This window comes from Pseudonaja textilis, chromosome 4 (assembly GCF_049901715.1).
Source record: "Pseudonaja textilis isolate UNSWEBS1 chromosome 4, rPseTex1.2, whole genome shotgun sequence".
Classification (NCBI taxonomy): Eukaryota; Metazoa; Chordata; class Lepidosauria; order Squamata; family Elapidae; genus Pseudonaja; species Pseudonaja textilis.
The window spans coordinates 64,871,139-64,892,409 of NC_141993.1; the positions used below are offsets into that span (position 1 = coordinate 64,871,139).

Below are 21,271 nucleotides of genomic sequence, written 5' to 3' on the forward strand. Positions count from 1 at the left end.
AGGATGAGATATACTGACATGGCAATCTAATCTAAGAAAATGTTTTCAAAAATCTGTAAAGTCAAAATGTAAAGTCATTTATACCTAATAAAGGCCCTTTTCTTATTTTCTGTTGTCCAAGGGGCATTGCTGTTGATCTTGAAAAAGTTAACATTATGGGACAAGGAACTAGTAATGATGGTGTCAACAGTATGAAACACTAGCAGCACCCTTCGCTTTGTCTGTGGTCTTTACAACTGCTACAACAACTACAGTTGTGCAATTGTGCTCATAAATTTATACCCCAGCAAAATTTATGATTTCTTGACCATTTTTCAGAGAATATGAATCATAACACAAAAATGTTCTTTCACTCATGGTTAGTGGTTGGCTGAAGCCATTTATTATCAATCAACTATGTTTACTCTATTTAAATCATAATGACAACAGAAACTACCCAAATGACCCTGTTCAAGTTTACCCCAGTTCTTAATATGTGTACTGCCCCCTTTAACATCAATGACAGCTTGAAGTCTTTTGTGGTATGTGTGGATGAGGCTCTTTATTTTCTCAGATGGTAAAGCTGCCCATTCTTCCTGGCAAAAAACCTCCAGTTCCTCTAAATTCTTGGGCTGTCTTGCATGAACTGCACGTTTGAGATCTCCCCAGAATGACTCAATGATATTGAGGTCAGGAGACTGAGATGGCCTCTCCAGAACCTTCACTTTATTCTGCTATAGCCAATGACAGGTCAACTTGGCCTTGTGTTTAGGATCATTGTCATGTTGGAATGTTCAAGTACGTCCCATGCGCAGCTTCCGGGCTGATGAATGCAAATTTTCCTCCAGTATCTTTTGATAACATACTGCATTCATCTTGCCATCATTTCTGACCAAATTTCCTGTGTCTTTGTAGCTCACATATCCCCCAAACATCAGCAATCCACCTCTGTGTTTCACAGTAGGAATGGTGTACTTTTTATCACAGGCCTTGTTGACTCCTCTCCAAATGTAGCATTTATGGTTGTGGCCAAAAAAGCTCACTATTGTCTCATCACTCCAAATGATTTTGTGCCAGAAGGTTTGAGGCTTGTCTCTATGCTATTTGGCATATTGTAAGCAGGATACTTTGTGGCATTTGCATAGTGGGTTTCTTCTGGTGACTCGGCCATGCAGCCCATCTTTCTTCCAGTGCTTCCTTATTGTGTAGCTTGAAACAGTTTTCCTGGCACTTGTGGCTGAAATTTTAGTTGGTCTACCTGACCGTGTTTTGGTTTCAACAGAACCACTCATTTTCCACTTCTTGAGTAGTGTTTGAACACCGCTGATTGGCATTCTCAATTCCTTGGATATCTTTTTATATCCATTTCCTGTTTTTTACACCTACCTTTTCCTGCAGATCCTTTGACAATTCTTTTGCTTTCCCCATGACTCAGAAGCGAGATATGTCAGTGCAGCACCGGATGAAAGATGCAAAGTTCTGTCAGGAGTCCACGAACTCACTGATCTTTTCTACACATACACTAATTATAAGCAAACAAATCACAGGTGAGGATGGTTACCTTAATAGCCATTCAAACCCCTTGTGCCAACCTGTGTGCATGTTATCAGGCCAAAATCACCAGGGTATGTAAACTTTTGATCAGGGTCATTTGGGTAGTTTCTGTTGTCATTATGATTTAAATAGAATAAACACAATTGATTAATAATAAATGGCTTCAGACAACCACTAACCATGAGTGAAAGAAAAGTTTTTGTGTTGTCATTCATATGTTCTGAAAAATGGCCAAGAACCATAAATTCTGCCAGGGTATATAAACTTCTGAGCACAACTATATATTTGAAGCTTTAGAAGTCTAATGTAGTTTTTATCAACTTCTGTAATTTTAAGATGTATGGACTTCAAGTCCTAAAATTTCCCATATAAGATTGAGAAATATGGGTCTAATGTATAACAAAGGCTCCCATCTGTTGCAAGGAACTCTGCAGATTAAATGTTCTCATACACAGCTCTGAAATGCTATTAATAATAAAGATACGTTACCAATCTGAAGCATGATTAAAAATGCATTTTCTGCTAATTCAAATTGACAGAAACACAACCACACTACAGGAAGAATCATCTTTTACATGCAGGGGGAAAGGCATCTTCTCTAATTGTTCTAATTGCTGCATTTATGAACTCTTAGGAGAGGAGTGCGGTAATTTTTTTTAAAGGGAAGGGGAGATCCAGTAAAGAGCTGTTGTGTTGGCATCATACTTTGACTACTAATGAAGTTCACTCGCCAGAAAAAATTAGGACTGATTTTACAAAGTTCTGCTTAAGTGTTAGAAAAATAATGTATTTTTGACAATTTCCTGCAGATGATGCAGGTTCATTTTTGACCTAGAAATAACAGATTTCTCTAGTGAATTAGGTTGTTTTAGAACTGTATGATATTTTCTCTCTGAATAACTTTAAATATCTTTCCCCCCCTTGAATATAAATAGTGAGATTTTAGAAGAAAACCCAGACCATTATAGATGCATTATGTTACTGTTGATGTGATAAAGCCAAAGAAATGCACAAAGAACTTTTGAGATGGTAGCTTAAATAACAAGACGATCAATTTCAACTTCTTTGGGTTCCCAGACTGGAAAAGCAATATCAACATAGTGATGTTATGCTTCAAAAGTTAACCAATTTTTGCAGCCATATCAAGCACATAGGTATTAGAAAAAGAGATTAATATACAGCAGAGTTTGTTTTAACAGATGGATTGAGTTGATGAGATCTGCAAAAAATATTGAGAAGTTAAGGTGCAAAAAGCAAGGCGTGGAAAGATTCCTAGGCATTGTAGAAGCAAGAATAAGAAGTTATAAAGAGGTAAAATGAATGGTATTGATGTAAACAGTTTTTAAGTTCTGTTCCTTTTTCATACCTTATACTCAAATAATTATTATTTCCTTCTTCCATTTCTATATTTTGCATTATATAAAGGGGAATAGCATGTATACTGCATCAAAGGTAAATAGCAACATGGAAAACTGAGAAAAAAATATAACAGTTTCCGGGCAGGAGATAAATGGCCATCATTTTCATTGGTTGGATATAACAATCTGAACTCCCTATTTGTTGTCATCTAGTGTTCTGAAGCTCACATAGCTTTACACTACACAGTAAAGTTTATTGAAGGCTTGAGAAAGAATGGGCAACAAGGGGAATTGAGTGGCTGTCCTATGTTTTCATGATCTAAGATAGTTGCCTCTTTGCCTTGTACCACTAATGTTCTGTATCACTACCAATGCTGTCATTTTTCAGGAGTTATGAGACAAGGTATATAATATATGGAAAAATATTCATATTAGAAAGTTGATCCACATATCCCCTAGCTGTGGCAGGAAGAGCATCGCTTTTAAAGTTTCATCTTTCTTATTATTTTTTTTTTTGTAAAGAATTCAAGACAGCAAATATACTGTAATACTCCTTCCTCTTTCTACTTTCCCTACAACACCAATCCTCTGAAGTGAGTTTTCTGAGAGACAGTGCCTGGCACAAAATTACCCAGCTGGATTTTGTGCCTAAAGCAGGGTTAAAATTCACACACTCTTGATTTCTATGCTAGTGCCTTAACCACATGACCTTCATTTCATTCCCAGTCTATTACATAGCCAAATTGTATTCACCTTTAGCTGTTCTATTTTAAAGACAGTTTCCCCACTTCTTCTGACATATCTTGATTATACGAATAAGCTGTGATTCCTCATCTATAATATCATAAAATTGATGATAATGCTCTCAGGATCCAAGTTCTTTCCACCTGATCAATTTCTTAGCTACAGGCTTACATTATGTTTCCATTCTGATCACTCAGCTCTCTCTTTCATAGACATTTTGGTTTGGGCTGACTACAAAAAAAGGCAACAGTGGACAAGTGTAAATAGCATGGATTTAAAATAAATAGCTATTTTGGATGGCATCTTGGAAACAGTTTTCCTACTTTTTTCATGGGAAGAAGGATTGTTTCTCAGCTTTTGTTGCCCATTTCGAGCCCTAAAAACAGAATCTGAGAGATTGGCAGCAGAAAGAAAATACTGGATTCTTTACTTACTACAAATTTAGCATGTAAGCAAAGGGTGAAAGTTAGGCATATTTTATGCAGGTACCTTCAAACCGAGGAAGCTTACAAAGAAAGGAAAGCTACAATCTGTGTGGGTTTTGCAGATAAATTAATTAGAAAGACAGTTACATTTTTACTGCAAAGCCCATCTTCAAGTTTCCAAAAGTAAGGTCTGCCAATCTTTAGCTTAATCCCAGATTTCTACCAGATTGACTAGTTGAATTTATCTGTCATTTGCATCTGATGCAAATTCAGAAATTCAGCAAATGTAGGTTTTCAAATAAGTATACTTCATCTACATTGTTTGGACTAAAATATGATTTAGAATGTTTTAATTTCCACTCAGGTTTGCAATTTCCAAAAATATTGCAATGAAGGTCTCAGCAAAAAAGCATGCTGAGGTATTTAAAAGTAGACCCTTTGAGATGATATAATTAGTAATTACATTTGTAGAAAATATATTCGAAAATACATAATGAGAAATACATGTTTAAATTTACAGTTTAAAAAATGGAAGAGCTTGCCCTCAGAAATTGTGGGAGCGCCATCAGTTGAGACTTTCAAGAAGAGATTGGACTGTCATTTGTCAGAAATGGTGTAGGGTCTCCCGCTTGGGCGGGGGGTTGGACTAGATGACCTACAAGGTCCCTTCCAACTCTGATTATCTGTATCTGTAAATAGGATAAAATAGATTGGTTTGTTATGAATAAAGATGCTAATTTTGGAAATTTGGTGCTTACAAAAAAAATGGCACAGAAGGGGAAATTGGCTGTTAAAAAATATTGTGAATTTTTTGGTGAGAACCCGATTTGGTCGTAGTCATAAGTGTTTGTGACCAGAGGTTTCTAATTTATTAAGAATTGATGTAGATTAGAATTGATGTAGATTTCTACCACTTAGTCAACCTTTGCTGTGGCAATATTCCCTTTGAGATTTTTTAAAAAAAATATTTATTAGATTTATGTACTGCCCATCTCATCTAAGGCAACTCTTTTTTCCCCAGTCATATCTCTTTGCCTTTTCAATGCATCTGATAATACTTCATTTTTAACAAGATGTTGTTAAAAGATTGGTAAAATACCTTTGTTTCTCTTCTCATTTAAATCTGGATTTAAATGTTTTTGATATATTTAATTTGTATATTTATTTATTTATTTTTGAAACAAATTTTATTAATTTTAACAAGAAACAAACAAGACAAAACATCATTAAACACTAAAAAAAACCCGCTTTCCATCATAAATCTTTACAAAGCAGGTAACACATTATTTTATATCACATTTTTCTAATTTATCTCATTTTTACATTATCTGCTCATCTTCATATCTTATCCCAATTTCTCCTTTTCCTTCTATTGTCCAGATTATATTTCTTACTAATCAAAATTTTTGCCTTTAAAAAAAAAACAATAGACAAAACATACATAACATAGAACATAAAAAACCTCATTTCTGAAAGCTGCTTAATCCCGGGTTAAAACTCTTCGCACAGACACAAATTCAAAAACAATATTTACTTTATATGTCAATCCATATCTTATTACCATTTTCAGTTTTCTGTATAACTTCTTCCCTCTTTTAACTTTCTTAATTATATTTTGCTTATCTTATCTCAATACAATTCATAGTACTTAACATTTTTTGTCTGTTCCTTTACAGTTATCCATTCATCTTTTTTCTTTAAATATACTCTCCTGTAGACTAATTGGAGTAACACCTTTGTATATTTATTTTAATTGAACAGCATCATTATATGGTCAGGGCTTCACAGTATAATTCTATTCTGTTTTAAGAAATCAAGAATTGCTTTGATAGTGAAATGAGTGGCATATAAATTTAATAAATATATATAAACAACATTGCTTTGCTGTCAGTTTGCTGTTTGTCCACATGTACTTTCCTATAGTGAGAATTTGTCACAGTTGAAAGGGTCCTAAATTTAATATGATTTTAGAAACTGGGCATTTTTAAAAATAATGCATGTTTTATATGCCTGACTAAGAGTGAAACCCTTATGCACACATTCAAATTTATAAAATGCATAGAACTAATGAAGTAACTGAAACTAGCTTTAAACTACAGCTCAGAAACTTCATGAATGGCTTAGGCATGTTTCTTCATTAACATCTTCTATGATAAACTTTAGAATTGTGCAGCTCACAAAGATAACTGAATGAATGGTTTTTCCTCCTTCCTTAAAATAGAACACATATTGTTCTATTTTATGACTTAAGCTTTATGTTTCTATCTTTTTCCTATGCTACAATTAAGAGCACTTATTGTAAGATTTCTATGTGAACTGTTGAAATAAACCTAATAGCTTATGACGTTAGTGTCACTTGTTAGGTATTAATTGACATATTGATTAAAGATGCTTTAAAGGAACTGTAAATGATTTAACATAAGTCAATGTTTTAAATGTTGCTGTTCTTAAACAAATGACAGTTAATTAAACAATTGTTTTAACTGTGATTTTTAATCATACATGAATCATATATCTGTGTAAGTATGATATACAGATATACATACCTATCTAACTTCTGAGTGAGAAGACCAGGACTAGCAATTCTATAACAATCCAGAGGAAACAATTAAACATCTGTTATAAAGATCACAGCTATTGTTTTAAGCTTCTATGATCAGAAATGATGAGACCAACCCTAGTGCAAGAAAACTTCTGAGATTCTCCTTGCATGTGCTGGTATCTTTCCTATCCTTTCTCAAATAGGAGAAGAATGTAATGAGAACGACATCATAACTGTTTACTGGAATGTTGATTACATCCTTTCACCTTTTTTTCCTCCCTGATGGTGTCTGAAAGGGACCATACAGCAGAGGTTCAAAACAAAAACTAACGCTATGATTTAATCAAAGACTCTTTAATTGGATAGGCACAGCACATAATTGAGATACCTCCCATGAATACAGATATCTTGAACAAAACTGCTATGGACAGCACAGGGGAAAATGCGGAACATCATTAATGAAAAACATTCTGTTCAGAATATTCATTAAGTTAATGGTTACAAAGCTTATACAACTCGCTTATTCTGAATACATGCCTTCTTACTAAATCTGAAGCAGATTTATTTAGCTCATTTTAAAAATCAGGTCTGGAAATTTTACTATTGGTCACTAACAGACATAGCATCCAATTGCATGCTATTATCTTATTCTAGGTGTTGAATCTGTTCATATTTTGCTTATTCTAACTCAATTTGGAAAACTATTAAGGGGGCATTGAAATAATCCCTAATGAAGTTTTAAACACCTGAGGCATTTCACTTATATATTTGTGTGTTCAAAATAAACTTATGGTATGATGGGGTGGGCATCTGAGTGTCCTCATAATATTTTGCACTTCAGCTCAGATATTATATGATCACTATATTCAATGATACATGATTATAGCAGATATCTGGAGGGATCAGAACACCTATCCTGTTATATAGTAATTCTTATTACTATGGACCAAATCCTCCTTTGTAACTTTCTACTTTTATTTGACATACAGCTGAGGAAGTCCAAGTTATTTTGCTATATGTGATTGAGGATATGATCACTGGAATAATATCCATATTAGCTGTTAAATATTTTATTACTGGTACAATATTTTAATGACCACATAATGAGAACAGCAGGCTAGTCTAGTTTAAGATAGTACAAAACAGTCCAAAAGGAACAGATAATTATACTTATCATGAGGAGTGGACAATCTACTTCAACTCTTATTTCTGTATAGCTTTTGTCTTGTTCAATGTTCGCAATGACCTTTTTCATTCACACACAGCAAGTCTGAATGTACAGTTTAGAAATGTACCTTCCCCATGACCTAAGTGTGCACAGTTGAAAAATAATATGAAATGCAGAAACATACATTCTGATTAAGTCTATTCCTATTTTTAATGAAAATTTGTCTAAATATTTAAATAATTTAAATTAAAAAATCTTGATCAGTTATAAATAGATTTCAGACAGTTGTAGGTACTGTACATTTCTTGATGTACCAGGCTTTTGACTTTAGTTCTATGTACTAAAAATAGAATCTTGCAACTCAAGTCACTATCCAATTATTTGCCTGCTTTCTCAAATAATGATCATATGGAAGCTAGCTTCTCCCATTTAGGATCAACCATCAAGAGTAAAAGAACAAGCAACTTAGAAACATGTCATACCCAAGCATTTGGTAGAGCAGCCATGAAGGCCTTGTGAAAGATGTTCAGATGCTGTGATGAATCCATGGCTACAAAGATCACAGTAGTGCAAGCAGTGCTATTCCCTATAACTATGGATGAAATAGGATTAATATTATCATATTCAGGGGACATTTTGTATAAACTCAGGGGTGGGATTCTACCAGTTTGCACCTACTTGCTAGAACTGGTTGTTAACATTTTAAGCAGTTTGGAGAACCGGTTGTTAGAGGAAATTACTGGCCTAATCCTGTAAGGAAGGCAGGAAGGAAACATTCTGGTGTTGCTTACATAAACTGCCTCTGCATTAACCCTTATTACATTCTTGGCAGGACTAAACTTCCTTCCTCAGGAACGTCTCTGAAGTTTTTTTTCCCTCCTTTGCTGGTACAAGTTACAATGGCACTGAAAAAAGTGACTTATGACCATTTTTCACACTTATAACTGTTGCATCATCCCACAGTCATGAGAGGCCAGGCGAGGAGATGTGTGCCTCAATGTGAGTGATATTGAGTTGGCCACACCCAGCCAATAACATGACCACCAAGCCATGTCCACCCAGTCACATGACCACCAAGCCACGCCCACCACCTAAGCCATGCCCACAGAACCGGTTGTTAAAAATTTTGAATCCCAACCCTGCATAAACCTAACTCCCTTGAGAAGGCCATAATAATGGAGAAGTATCAGAGAACGATCAGCAGTAAAGTGGAAAGACTAAGCTACAGTGGTGAACATACTATTGGAAGACTATTGGAAAATGGAGAGATCATCATGGAGAAAAGTTACCTATATGGTCACTAATAGCTGACACCAAACTGAAGGCACATAATGAATATAAATTATTGGAAGGGAACAGAACAAACTAAGAGCATTCGCAATGGAAGTCTTCATTTTTCAGAGATCAGGTATTAAGATATACTGTATTTTGAAAACTGATACAATGGAGCATGCCACATCTTAGTAATACTAAACAACCCTAAAGCTGCCAACAGTCTTCCTTGAAGAATAATATTTTTGGTCTTTACAGCCTGAAACTACAAAGAAGATACTGCCAGGCAAATATTCAGCCAGCCCACATAATGCTCGATCATAACTTAGGACAATGATGAACACTTTAAATGTCCTTCTTTTAAAATTATTAAAGAAAAATTTGTCACCAATTCATTGGCTATCTTATGGAGAATAAAGCATCACATTTTAAAATAACAGATGGAGCAGAAATTCTTCTTCTACATTTAGCTTACTTGGAGTTAGTTCTGATCATTTATCTATGTCATTTTCATACTGCCAGTAACTATTCTTGCAAGTTTTTATTAACGGCCTTAAGGAAATTTAGTCAACCATGTGTTAACTGCTCCTTATTATCTGACACACTAATGCTATGGTTGACAACACACACCTTCATTTCAATCTCTTAAGCCTTTATTTTTTTATTGAAGCTTTTGGTTATAATCCTTAAAGTATATTCTTTACAGCATTGTGTCAGACATTTGTCTGAAACTGAGATTGTACAATTGTTTCCTACTGCAGACTTTTACAGTCTGCAATTTGGTAGTCTTTTAAACTAAATGCAATATATTGAGCCATGTGTGGCTTCCAGAAACAGACTAACAAACAAAGAAACTAACAACGACTTAGGAGGCAAATGAGTTTCTTCTGACTTGATAGGTCACTTGTCATGCCAGTCTATACTAAAAACAGATCCAACAACAGTATCCACTACTGTTAAGCAATCACAGATTCTCTGCCATGGATGACTAGTGCAGAAATTTAACCCTAATCTTATAGACAATCAGATCTGTATGAAATAAATTTAGCATATAATTTAATTGTGAACAGCATTTCTAGCATTTTTGATACCCAGGACAGAGACTTTTTAAATACTCTCTTCCTTCACTTTTGCTGTACCATGCTGCCAACTGCCAATTGGTGTACTAGTAGCAGTAACACCACTATATCCCTAAGTAACCAGGAAAATGCACCCCCTTATTGCCTAACCATTCCCATCACCCCACTCTTGTATGCCACTGATTGTGAATAAGACCTGACATGTGCCACTATGACCTGACTGGATGAAGGTAACACTGGAAATGGGTTAGAGATGAAGGGGAAGAAATTGGGAATATAGGTGGGATAAAGTATGGAGAAGGATTGGGAAGTCAATCATTTGACGGGATGAGAACATGAGAATTTGGTGTCAATCTTGATTTCCACTTCACCAATTTGAATGCAAGTATATGAGGAATTAAAATCATGGCTTCCAGACCAGACTGCCCAACATGGGAAGTTCAGCTTTCAACAACCTCCAACATTACCCATGATTCCTAAGGATACCATAATTTGCAATTCAAACATATATGTGAAATAGAATGATATACATTCTACCATACATGCAAGAGACAGCATGTATTGGGAACATAGTGGTAACTTAAAACGATCCTTCTATCCTTTGCTGACCAATATATAACTACTGCTGCTTGCATAGATTAAGATGTAAAATTGGGGATGGGGACCTGAGGGCACCCTTGAGAGCTATCTCAAATCAGCAGTCAGGCTTATCTCTTATGACATTAGCCTTCAAAATAACTCATGCTTGGATATTCCACAGTGACAATAAAACTGCATCAGCTATGTTACAATTAAGATTTAATTTTATCTCCTATAGGAATTAATCTTGTCATTAATGTGATAAAAACCATTTTATTCCATACTACCATTTTTAGTGCAGTGCCAGTTGGATCATACCGATGTACAAAACAAAGAATGATAGAAGAAAAATAAAGAAGTCAGAATCTTCTCACATTTGTTAAAAAACAAGCAAACCAGAAACTTCAGGGGTTCCTTTAAAATTACATTTCTACCAATACTATAGGTTCAGTTGTCTCTTTGAATAAATAAAAAGACCATGTCACAAGTAATATTCTGTGTTTAAATGCACTGAAACCAATTACTTCCTTGCTGAGACAAGAGGTAACTTCCCATTTAAATCTCACAAATGTACCGACTAACAAATTATTGTTGGAATGTTAGTTCTTTGAAAATTAACAATAAAAATGCCATGTTGTAGCATAATTAGCTGTTCCTATATATTCTCATCCATCCTGCACCACAGAGACTTGTTTTTAAAAGGTATGCTATTAAGGAGCTGTCTTAATTAACCTTTTTATATTCAGTCAATTATAGAATAGTTTTATAGGCTCAATAACATAACTTTTAAACTATTCAATTTGGCATTTATTGTGCTCAGCACTGCACAATTTTTGTTTTTTTTAATAGGAGCTTCTCCATCCATGCATATACAGTATGCTTAGTTAATAATCCAATCATTTATTGTACAACCCAATACCTTCCCACTGAATCCAATAAACCTTACCTCTGGTAACTGCACACAGCACTTAGCAATGGTCACTACTTTGTCTAAGTCATAGGCTTAGCAGGGGGATAGATTGCAAGGCATCATAAATTCTTATAAATACAATAATGTCAAAACACAGGAACCCCAAAGGATTTTCATATGCACGTAACACTTTCACAGTATTTAAAAGGTATTGGTGAAATTGCTTGAGAAGCAATTGTTAGAAATGCTTTATTAATAGGACCAAAATAATGGCGGTTTCAGGAGAATTCTTCCTATGCCAAGCTATCGCCTAAAGCATAGCTCCAGATTTTGATCTTTTTAAAGCTTGATATTATGTGTGTGTTTTTGTGTGTGTGATTGAAATTAAAATATTTCACTTCTGTTAAAAAATGCCTTATTTAAACATGTTAATTATCCCATTATGAACACTTGAGAAAACTATGGTTATGTACACATAAAATACAAAAAAGAAATCTGGAAATGAATAGGAAACAGGAATCTCTATAGTACCTAGTTCCTTTGGCCTATAGCTTCTTTAGGGAAGGCAAAGTGATGGAGTTAGATAAATGATGCAGTTAAAAAAGGAATAAGAGTATATTGGAGAGCTGTTGCTGTGCCTGTCTCCAATCAAAGCAGAAAGAGAACAAAAAGGTATTCATTTGACTACAATGGTAGTTCTGCTGATCTGATGAATGTTGACTTTAACTAGTTTACACGGTGACAAATTTATAATACAGATAGTCCTCAATGTATGACTACAATTGGTATCAGATCTTCCATTAGCAAGCGATGTGATTAAGTAAGTCAAGCTTAATTTTACAACCTTTTTTGCCATGGATATTAAACAAATCACAGACTTATTAAGCAAATATGGTATCCTTTATCAACTTTGCTTGTCAGACATCTCCTGAGAAGATTGCAAATGGCTGCAACTTGTAAAATACATGTCAATTGTCAAGTGCTCAAACTTTGATCCTACACCTGATGATACTGCAACAATCATAAATATGAAGACCAGTTATAAGTTTCCCTTTTTACAGTGCTGCTGTAACTTTGAACAGTCATTGAATGAATGGTCATAAGTTGACTACTACCTCTAATGTATATTCTGCTCAGAGCTCTCTATGAAGAAGATGGGAGATTAAGAAGCTTGATATATAGTGGTACTTTGGTACTCAACTGCTTTGAAATTCATCAAATTTGGAACTCAACACACTTTGGCACAAAATTTTTGTCCCAGTATTTATTGTTTGTTTGGTACTCAACACACAAGTTAGAAGTTGCCTTGTGATTCACAACATTATTCCTTATGGGGAAAAAATTGTTTAGTACTTATCGTTCTTCCCGGAACCAATTAACAATGAGTACCAAGGTACCACTGTATAAATAAAATAAATAAATTTTCAGCTACTTTTCTTTTTATTTATTTTGATTTGTCAGTCTAAAGCTCATTAACTGAATATGGATGCTTTTTATTATGTATGTTTTATTTATTATTTATATTATTATTTATGAAAGGGATATTGTTTGGTGATTAGGGAAATTGTAAGTGTAATGTTTGCTAGAGTATTAATGTGGCATACATAGTATTTCATGAAAATCTTAAATATACATGCTGGATCTATATATTGCTTATTTTATTATGCATGTGAGCAACTTTGAGCATGGAGTAAATATACCAGTTTTAGAGCTGTCCAAGATCACAGTCCATAAATAATTATGACTTTTCTGATATGCCTAGGAAATTAATTTTGATGGAATGACTTATCACATCAATCACACTGCATAATACTTACCATCCAAATGCTCACTTTAGCATAACAAGTAGAATAGAATTTCCATTTTGCCCACTAATTCACTAGCAAATGAACAACTATAGCAATCCAGCCTGTCTTTTACTCTTTATATAAGAAGTTAATCAATCAGGCATGTACCAAAGAGAATAGTTTAAGTTGGTAGTCAAAAAAGAAATTAGAGGGATAGGGCATTTATTCTGTTTCACTTGGGGGATTGATTCAGATATAGCAATTTTTTCCCGCAATTTTCAGTTAAGACACTGTAGCAAAGAAAGTTGTGTTTCTCCTGAGTGGCTCTCAGTCCCTACAAGGGCAGCCTTCCTCTGAACTACTAAAATGGTCCTGTTAACAAGCCTATGATGACTGATCAAGGAGCCAATGCATTGAAATTCTCACATTGGTGTCATTAAGGATCTATGATAAGATTTTAAAAAATATCTAATCTGGAGCCGGAAAATCTCTGCAGAAACAGGTTATTGATTTGCTATTCAGTTACAAACTACTTCAGAATTTTGGTTCATGTTGTTTTATCTCAGCCAATTTGTGATCAACCTCTGCTGGATCATGGGAGAGTTGAATTATAATTTCAATCAGTCTTTCTTTTAAAAGATTCTTTTCTTTGTCTATTGAGTTCTCTGTCTTTCCAACAGCAGTATTTGATTTAAGTCAACAATAGAAAAAAAATCCTTAAGACTCATTCTTAATATATATTTATTTTGTTTTATCAACAAGAATAAAATTCAAAACAACAGAAAAACATGCATCCATACTAACATACTAAGAACAACAAAAGGCCAAGAAAAAAATGCGTATAGAAAAGAAAAAAATGCCCCAAATATCAATTCAATTTAATATTAACCATAAAAAATCCACCCTGGCTGGATGCTGGGGGAAAAAACACAATACATTCTTCTCACCTTTACATAGCAGGTCTACAAATAGTTATATGCTTTCTTATCCTTATTTAACAAGAAAACTATATTAAATAAAAAATATTCCAGGTGAGGGGATCTCCATCTGATAATCAAATAGAACCAACATTTAATTGTAATATATTTTAAAAAACCAACAGCAGGTTAGGCCAAACACTACACTTAAGATCTATTCTTAAACAATTGTTTTTAATAATTGATTTACTGTTCCCTGACTCAGCTACTATAGTTCTACTGAACTGCCTACTATATTGTATAGTATACATAAACTGTGATAATGTCTCTACTGTTTTGACTGTTTCTGCTCTTTTATATAAAATTACCAAGTTTAGCACAAAGTGAGCATAGATGAATATAACTTAAATATGTAGCTATAATGAAACTGGTAAAATGGGAATTACTATGGGATATTGATATGATCATGAGCATCATTATCAGAGGCTGAAAATCAAAGAAAAACTGTAAAGTTTTAATATTTATTATTTCATTCATGTACATAGCTTATTAAAGGGAAAAACAGCCTGCCATTAATAGAGAACACTGAAAGCTGTGGCAAGGATATATTGTACAGACACTAATTCCAAAATTAATTAGTGAAATTGTCTTTGACCAATCACTACAGAACAATCAAACTATGAGAAATACATAAAATACCACATAGGTGAGTCATCCAACCTCTTGTTATTTTTACTGTATCTCTGCTTAGACTATTATATGGGGTGGGGGTGGGGGTGGGGGTGGGGGTGAAATGGCAGGCTTTCCTGAAAACAGGGGCAAGCTATTCGCATGTCCAGTCTTGATTAAGAAGTCTACAGAGAACAAATGTGTTAATTATTAGGCACATTGCATTTAATTATAGTTTTTATAAGATCTTTGAATCAGTGGTGGGATTCAAATTTTTTTACTATCAGTTCTGTGGACATGGCAGGGGAAGGATACTGTAAAAGAACATTCTGTTCCCTAGCTCTAATAATACAGAAGACCATTATAATGCATTCTTGCTTGAACTTGAAAGAGTCATTAAACTATATGTACCATTAGTAACCCCCAAAAACAAGAAAAACAAATTACTCTCATAACAATAAGGAAACTTCAGTTAAAAAAAAGATCACTATGGCCTAAAAACAAAACTAGCTACGTAGCAAACTTTAAAAACCAATACAACACCTTATGCTGACAGAAAAAGGCAGGATGCACAAATTACCACTGCAAGCAAGAGGAAAACCTCCTACATACAAAACCCACCCATGCTTTCTACAATTTTGTAAACACCAAACTTAAAGACTCAAGAACCACCCCACCCCTAAAAGGACCAAACGGGAAAGACTGCAATGATGAAGTCATTAAGGCCAATCTCTTCAACACATTCTTCAGTTCAGTCTTTGTAAACAGCAATGGTTCATGCCCCACATTTCCTAGCTGTACCACAACTAACTGCAACGACCTACCCGATACGGACTTTATAGAAGATAATGTAGAAAAGGCACTATATAACCTAAAACCATGCCAATCTATTGGCCCCAGTGGATTATGTGCCATACTTCTTAAAAAAGCTTTCCTCTGCCATAGCGGAACCCCTAAGCATTATATATGAGATATCATTCAGAACTAGCTCCTTGCCAAACCTATGGTCTTTAGCTATGGTTATACCTATCTTCAAATCTGTGGTCTTTAGCTACGGTCATACCTATCTTCAACCCCAGCCTTTTGGTTTTGGGTTTTTGGTTGAAAACTAAATACCAATATCACTGTGTTGTGTCACATGCAAAGTCATGGAATCAATCATTAACCAATTCATCACCCTCCTCTTAGAGTCAAACAACCTACTCTCCCAAAAACAATTTGGTTTCAGGAAAAAAATGTCCTACAATCTTCAACTCTTACACTGCAAAAACATATGGACTACTCTACTTAAGCAGGGTAAAGCTATAGATGCAATTTACATAGACTTCTGCAAAGACTTTGATTCAGTGGTACATGAAAAACTACTTTTAAACTAAACTCTTATAGCATTTCTGGATAAATGGATTACTGCGTTCCTGTCAAACAGACAACAAATAGTAAAAATAGGGAACGCTGTATCAAACTCTGCTCCAGTTAACAGTGGTGTCGCCCAAGGCAGTGTTCTTGGACCCACACTCTTTATACTCTATATAAATGACCTTTGCGATCACCTTATAAGCAACTGCATCCTCTTTGTAGATGACGTGAAACTATTCAACACCACCGACAATGCTACTGTCCTTCAAAGTGACCTTGATTATGTGTTTGAATGGTCAAACAATTGGCCAACTCCAAATCTCAACCAACAAATGCTCTGTCCTACACATTGTTAAAAAAAATCAAGACACGAAATACAAAGTAGGCAGATATGACCTCGTTGATGATCCTCACACTGAACCTTGGAGTTCTCATATCAAATGACCTAAGTGTCAGAGCTCACTGTAACAGCATTGCCAAAAAGGGATTAAGAGTTGTAAATGTAATCTTACGAAGCTTTTCCTCCAAATATATCGAATTGCTAACTAGAGCATACAAAACTTTTGCTAGACCAATACTCGAATACAGCTCTTCAGTCTGGAATCTGTACTGTATATCAGATATTAATACAATTGAGTGAGTCCAGAAGTATTTCACTAGAAGAGTATTCCACTCCTCTGCTCACAACAGAATACCCTATATCACCAGACTTGAGATTTTGGGCTTGAACAACCTTGAACTACGGTGCCTACGGTTTGACTTAAGTGTAGCACTCAAAATTATCTCTACAATGTCCTACCAGTCAATGACTACTTCAGCTTCAACCACAACACAAGAACACACAACAGATACAAACTCAATGTAAATCACTTCAAACTCAACTGCAGAAAGTGTGATTTCAGCAACAGAGTCAATGCCTGGAATGCACTACCTGACTCTTTTGTTACATCCTCTAACCCCCACTCCTTTAACCTCAAACTATCCACTATTGAACTTGTTAGGAATGTAAGTCACCTAACAGCTATTTGGGTTGGAAATATATAAACCAGGATAGACATTTTAATACTGTCTCTTTAAGAGAATCCTAAAAGTGTAATTGGGTGTGGTTTCTCAAATGGCCATAAGATGGAGCCAGAAACCTGGGTTGTCTTAGTCTTAGACTCAGAAGAAGTCTCAATGAGAAGGAATTGCCATTCCTTCTAATGACTGATATTTCTGGATTTGATGTAAGTCTGATACTGAACTGTTTTTGACACTGGACTTTGATATTGGATTATCCCTGGACTGAAAACTGACTGATTTAACCTGTGAATGACTTTGGACTGCTTGTTTGAACTTTGCTTAAACTTTTATTGAAAGTAAAAAAATCTACATTTACTGTACACTGTATCTGTGTGCTGTGTGTGTATTATTAAAACACTTCTCTCAATACGTCTCCCTGTATGCACTCATTCTCCTAACGGGGAATTACCTCAACAGACCTCACCCCATTCCTAAGAGGTCTGTAAGGGATGTGCATAAGTGCACCATCGTGCCTACCATTCCTGTCCTATTGTCCCCATTTATTCATACCTATTTCCAGTATTCTTAGTCTTGTTTATTCTTATAACTATTGTAAGTGATTGACAAATAAAATAAATAAATAAATAAATAAAATCTCCAGTCAGAGGTGGTAGTTGCTGGTTCTCTGAACTACTCAAAATTTCTGCAACCAGTTTTCCAGAACTGGTAAGAACCTGCTGAACACCATATTTGCTGTGAATCATCAAAAGAGTAGGCAGAGAGGGTTATATTAACTAAACTTAAATTTATCTTGCTAGATAAAATTCTAAATTAAATAAAGTTTAATGGAACATGTTTCTCAACTTGTTTATGGGAGTGTCAGAAATATGTTGAGCTGAAAGAAAATGGGTGAATAACCTGCAGGATGAAAAGAGCAGAAATCCAGTGAGTTCATCTGCAAATTTATCTGTGCAAATGAACAGATGTGTAGTTCCTATTAATCTTAATTCCTATCCATTTTTTTGCTTATGAACTCGCATATCGTTCACTTGTATGAATGATGTTTGAGCTACTTCAATAGGATTTTATTTTAATTAATCAGTGTATTATTGTGACTTAGGCTGCCAAATCTCATACCATAAGAATCTCAGGTAACAGTTTTTAAATAAACATTGAACTTAGTCAAAATGATATCGCTCTAAGTGATACTTGTTGAAAATATGACCATACATAGCCAGAATAGTGTTTCCTTTTTCAGTAGCAAATCAATGTATGTGTCATGCTGAGGAAATTATTTTTTCATCCCTCTATGGAAGAATGATATTAGCTGAGCAGAATTATGAAATAGAGAATGGAACTGAGTTTCAAAGAAAATCTCTTTTCATTTAATTGCATTTTTCTTTCTTAAGATGACATTCTTTCATAATGATAAATGAACAATAAGCATGTGCCAACAAGATAAACAACTAGGGGCACTAATAGGAATTTTGGAACCAATGTCTCATTGATCAATTTTAGCCCATTCTAAATGATATTGTTTGATGCTTTGTTTTCCTTTTAAAGGAAAAGAATAGACTAGATCAAATTTGCATGCAGCACTTGTGATAAAAACATATCTTGGAATGCTAAACTGTAGGCAGCTGGTTAGGCTAAAAGCAAGATAGATAACCAGGAGCTAGGAGTAACAAAAACAAAGACATGACCCAAACCGGTCAAATGACACCATGAATCAACTGCTACCTCTCTCTGGACTTAAACAAGCTAGCCTCAGTGATCTGTACCCCAATATTCACTCATTGCAGAGTGCCATGTTAAATATCAAGATGATCTGAGGGTTACAAGATTCAGAATATAGTGGCTATCTTACATGTGTGTGTATAAATATGATATATATATATTTACTGAATAAATTAAAAAAAACAGTTAACAAACTGTAAGGACACAGATGAATTTTTCTACAAGACTAGGGGGAGACTTGCAAAATAACTACTTCTGAATGGACAACATATGATCTCCCTTGTCTGCCATGGACAGCATTTTTAAAACACTACCACTACAAAATTAATGCTATGCTGTAAGATAGTGAATTAATCATTAAGGCCTATTATACATCATTGCAGTACTAGATTATTTCTTGAGTGCTTAAGTAAGAATTTCTAGAATTTTATTGTTGCTGATTATGCCACAAACTAAAATGTTTGATAGTATTATTAACATCTAACAATACTATTGCTATCATCAGATAACACTGATTTTACTGCTACCCATGAAGCTAATTTTTCAGCAAGCCAAAGATATGCCTATAACGATGATTTTAATCTTTCATTTAATAATGTTAAGTTTTTAGATTATATCTTGATATATTTTCCCCTATTTCTCCCATTATCTTTCTTTGTTTTTTTCTTTTTTCAATAAACAGAAGCTATCCTAACTTGAACAGAAACTGTAAATTCATTGAATTGTTTATCAAAATGTATAAAAAAGTACATAAATTAATTTATAGGAGCAATTTTTCAACTTTCCTTATTTTTCTCTATTTTCTTTTTAATGTAGCCACTAATGTTGAGAACAAATTCAGAATGTAATAGACTAAAATAACATTTCATGCAGAGGTGGTATTCAGCCAGTTCGGACTGGTTCTGGCATACTGGTAGCAGAAATTTTGCCTAGTTCAAAACTGGCAAATACTACCTCTGGTTGGCCCCACCTACCAACACGCCCCACCTGGTTACCTCTCCTCTATTCCCTTGTTTTTTTAGCTCAGCTGGTTTGCGTGGCAGATTAGATTGCCACATCTCAACTGAGCTAAAAAACAGCTCAGCTTAACAGCCTTGACAGAGGTTGATCTTTGAGTCCTCCACGTATGTGCATAGAACTGCACACAGAACCGGTAGGAAACAATTTGGAAACACACCACTGATTTCATGGCAGGTAATTAAATAAAGGAAGCAGGATAAGAAGAATATTGTTGCCTTTGAAATTTGGTGCTGGAGAAGACTTCTGTGAATATTGTGGAAGGCCACGAAAACAAAGCAATGGAACATGAAACAAATCAATCCAGAGTTCTCACTCAAGGCACAAATGATTGGACTCAGATTATCCAGACCTATTTTTGTAATGACCAACCTCTTGGAAAAGCCTCTAATGCTTGGAAAGGTGGAAAGAAAGAGAAGAGGACAACCAGCAGCAAGGTGGGTGTACTAAATTAGTGGCAATGATTGTACCATTGGAAGACTTGGAAAGAACAAGTTAGGGACAAATCATCATGGAGATCTATCTATGCGATTGCTAGGAGTTAAAAATAGCTTGATAGACATAATTAATCAATGAAATGATAAATATTTCACTTCTAAACAGTTTCAGGCAGTTTCAGACACTGATACATTAGGAGAGATCATGCCCAATTAGAAGATCATATTGTTCTTTTTAGATTTACTTCAGTGATGAATATTGGTATCAATACAGAATTACCATTGCTAGCCCTCTATTTTTCCTTCTGCTGAATCCTTTATAAATTCATAGGAGTTTGTCTGAGGAGTTTCTCTGACACTGATAAACATTATCATAACACTGTGCTGAACATTTCTATTGTTTAAAACTATCGTCATTTTATCCAGGTGAATAACACTGTGCTGAACATTTCTATTGTTTAAAACTACCGTCATTTTATCCAGGAGAAAAAAATATATATTTCATTTTTTTCTAGATGAAAAGAAAATTAGTTTGAAGATTTCAGAGAATGTGCTTACAATTCCTTTAAATATATATCTAACCTATTTTAGTATATAACTGAAGACAGTCACTCTTTCTGTATAAATTCCTATCAATCTATTGTGATCATCTGAGTTAATGCATATATGATTGGATGGAATTTTCTTGAGGTGACTTAAAGGTTCTCAATTTTTTTGGAACAAATTTTTAAATGGGCTG

At 34.6% G+C, this 21,271-nt stretch overlaps 1 protein-coding gene across 2 annotated transcripts in view; it reads right to left on the reverse strand.

Annotated features, from left to right (window-relative positions):
• SLC9A9 (solute carrier family 9 member A9) overlaps window positions 1-21,271 on the reverse strand; it is a 240,860-nt gene that overhangs the window by 81,245 nt on the left and 138,344 nt on the right. The window lies entirely within an intron of this gene.